Here is a 3573-nt window from a genome sequence, read left to right as displayed (position 1 = left end):
TCGATGTCGGTGTCAACATTCAATTTTAATACAACTTCTATCTTCAGATTCACGTATTGTGTTTTATAAATGACGAAATCATCGAAATATAATCTCCGTGGAATGTAATTCCCGTACACGTTTTGGTGAAGAGTGCTTTCTTTCACGTCCGCACTTCTACCGAGTATGGCATGCCAAATAAACATTTTAGATAATAATTACGGATGGCGAATATATAAATTACAGATCAATAACTTACATTGTAATTCAGACGACATAAGAAGACACCATGTGACAATTTTAATTAGTCAATTGTTTTAGTGTAACAGAGTTGCTTTTTTTCTTAGATCTACAAAAAAACACAAAAAAACGAACTGGATGTTTTTATATCAATATTAATGCAAGTAAATAATTTTAACCCGTTTTCATTATTAAAGATCTTGAAACTTTTATTATTAATATAAATTTGATACAGAATTTAATACGATTAAACAAATATGCAAGTAGTCATAAAAATTGCTCTGCCTAATGAGTTTAATAAATCATATTGCACAGGGAGAGAAGCTTTTTTAAAAATACTTCCTTTCATTAAAAATGAAATTACGACGTCGGCTGAGAGGGCATGGTATATATTGTCCGTTACATTTATTAACAACACATTGTACAAATATTCTTTTCGAAAATAAAAACAGTTAAATAGAACAAACAAAACTATCCGTCACAATGATATATGAGGGTCTGGATTAGGGGGAAAAGAGGGGGGTTTACATTTCTGTATTCTGTAATTCTTTTGGCCATCTTTCTCTATTCTGTAAGAAATATGCTTATTCTGTAAATTCTTGTGTTCAGATCGTGCATATGAAAATTTCCTGTTGTATCATGATTTTGACATGATAGATCTTTTTGTCTGTATCAACGACATATGTATGACGACACTACCCCGTGACCCCTCACCCCTGAATCTGTCACTGTACTGCATAAATGATACCATTTATCAATTTTGATTAATATGATAAAAACAAGACACGGGGGAAAACTATTTTAATTTCTTTGTAATAATTTGGATATCTGGGATAATAAGCAGTAGATAAGATGACATTAGGTATATTTGATCTTACATGTATTTGGTTTGTAATATGAGGTACTAGTACTGCAATCTAATCAAAGTACCGGTAGTAAATCGTAAAAAGTAGATTTAAGAGAAATCTGAAATCTGATAGAATAAAAATTCGATCCCTGACCTGAACTAGATATTATCCTTGATAGCCCAACTGTCCAACGTTATCGTTTGAAGTGAACAATATTTGAATCTACATCTTAAATTGATACAAAAAATCAAAATTCTCTGCTCTATAGATTTTCATAAATGGAGTCTAAAATATATCCATAACAAATGCACCGTATCAAATGCATATATGAGAACAACTACTTAAAAACTGCTACGCGTCGCATACTATGTAAAGAGACATGCATCATAAATCTAAGTTAAAAGACAAATTTAAAAAAAAAGGAATTCTAAAAGCTTTCTTTGACAAATTTTATACTAACTTCATTTTAACAAGTTTAAATTACATTTTCTAAAATAGAGCTAAGAACTGTTTGTAATGTTGTAAATTTAATTCGTTTGAAATTTTTATTCAAATACGCTGTTGAAGATAACTAAGCGCCACTTGTATTTTATAAATTAGTGTCTTCGATAATGAAAAATTCGTCATCGAACAGTCTCATTATCATGTCGGTATTCGAAATGACTCGTTTCATTGTTATTACAAAAAATAGGTCATAATAACATGACAGAGTTTTTTTGCTTCAGAATGTTCTAGATAAATATACAAAAAGCAAATTTTAGACAATGTACCCTCATAAGCCTGGAAGTGGCTAGTCACATATAGTTAACGGCGTTTTTCTCACAATGATGTTCTACCTCCATAAGCCTGGAAATGTCGTGGCGGGTCACATATAATCAATCCTTCTGACTTCATAAATTTTGTTAGAGAGTCGGCTGAATTAAGACGTTATATGATGAAAATTAATTAATTTCCTTCCGTGAAAATGCATCGCATGTACAATAGAAATGAATCGCCCCTACAGTGAAAATGAAAGTCTAGTATCATTATTCGACAGTAAACATGAATCGCATAACGAAAACAGCATAGTGGAATTTAATTCAATATCAACAAGCTGAATAACAAAACCTGTTTTAAGTTATACAACATTAATAATTATGTTAAAAGGTATACATTTTTCTGCAAATGAAACTTAACTACTGCTTTTAAATCTCTTGCACGCTCTGTTCGTGAACTATTCTTAATATTTATCTATTTGTGTATCAATTGTACACCTGGATGGCTGTAGGCGCGATGAAAACCCGTCCGCATCTCATACCTAAATCATGAATTTATAAAAACAGTACACATTATATCTTATTTCTTATTCTATTCAAAAATCATGAATTTGTCTTCTGTTTATTTATCATTCTACATTAGAAATTCATAACGGATACAGTGAAAATGGTATTTCAGGATTCACGCATAATATACACTGGTTTTGTTTATTTTTATTGGACTTTCGTTTAATTCTTTTTCAACGACAACGCATGCAATTTCTTATTTCTTGTTTGAAAATTCTTCTCTTGGTCATAAATCTGCTTGAAATATTTGCCACTGTACGTTCAGAAAACAGCAATCAATCAATCATATCTCCTCTAAAATTGCAGTACTATAATAACTTTAGACATTATCAAATAATTGTTAAAAAAATCGTTTAATCCTTTGATCAGATACAAACGCGTCTCGTCACTCTCCTATTATTTCAAATGTCCGATACAAAGAAAAAAAGTATTATTGAATATCAAAGGAAGTAACCCATCAAAGATACAAGGCTTGTGTTTCGTCTACAAATGAAAAACATACGAACACACCCACTCACCTGATTCGCTCGTCCTCACAAATATAAAAATTCAAAATATAAAAACAATTATATACAAAATAAAGGATAAGGTCACCCCGGATGCCGCACAAATGCCAAGGCAACGAACGAGAAACCGGAAAGGACATACAGCTAAAACCCTCAGACATCAAATAGATTGGTCTGATAGTTTCCCACATGGAAACTACTAATGGATTCCATCTGACCACATGTCTCAAACAAACCTGAAAATATCTGCAGAAACTTTCCTCAACAAAAAAATATAATCCAAAACATAAAATATAAGATGTAAGGATAACAATATTTATCCATGAAACCAATTTGGCAAAACAATTTCAATGATGTTGAAGGATTCTCTCTGCAAACATTTTCACGTCCGCTCTCATCGGCGTACTCGACTCATCGATCTGTGAAAGAAGAGTGTGCCATATTCCGATGCAAATAAACTACGATTCACGCCTCCTGTTTACAGCTAGAGTTCCGTTTTACGATACACTTACGATGATACACAGTGCGTAACTTGCGATCAACTTAGTAGTCCTTTACGATGCCTTTGGGAAACACACGTAACGGGAACGTAGAACCACACGTAAACGGATCGTAAAATGATACGGTGATCGTAAGTTAAGAAGGCTTTGTGAAACGGTGGCCAGATCAACACAATAC

The 3573-nt window shown here is 32.3% G+C and overlaps 1 long non-coding RNA gene across 1 annotated transcript; it reads right to left on the bottom strand.

Moving 5' to 3' along the window:
* Positions 1-245: 245 nt before the first annotated feature.
* On the bottom strand, positions 246-1307 carry LOC127717765 (uncharacterized). The gene is made up of 2 exons (XR_007989361.1): positions 1221-1307; positions 246-328 (listed from the first exon to the last, which is right to left on the bottom strand). It is a non-coding gene; the product is annotated as an uncharacterized LOC127717765 (long non-coding RNA).
* Positions 1308-3573: the final 2266 nt, after the last annotated feature.

The sequence above is a fragment of the Mytilus californianus genome, unplaced genomic scaffold (genome assembly GCF_021869535.1).
Source record: "Mytilus californianus isolate M0D057914Y unplaced genomic scaffold, xbMytCali1.0.p SCAF_10, whole genome shotgun sequence".
Taxonomy (NCBI): Eukaryota; Metazoa; Mollusca; class Bivalvia; order Mytilida; family Mytilidae; genus Mytilus; species Mytilus californianus.
This window is presented reverse-complemented; position numbering and strand designations above follow the sequence as displayed.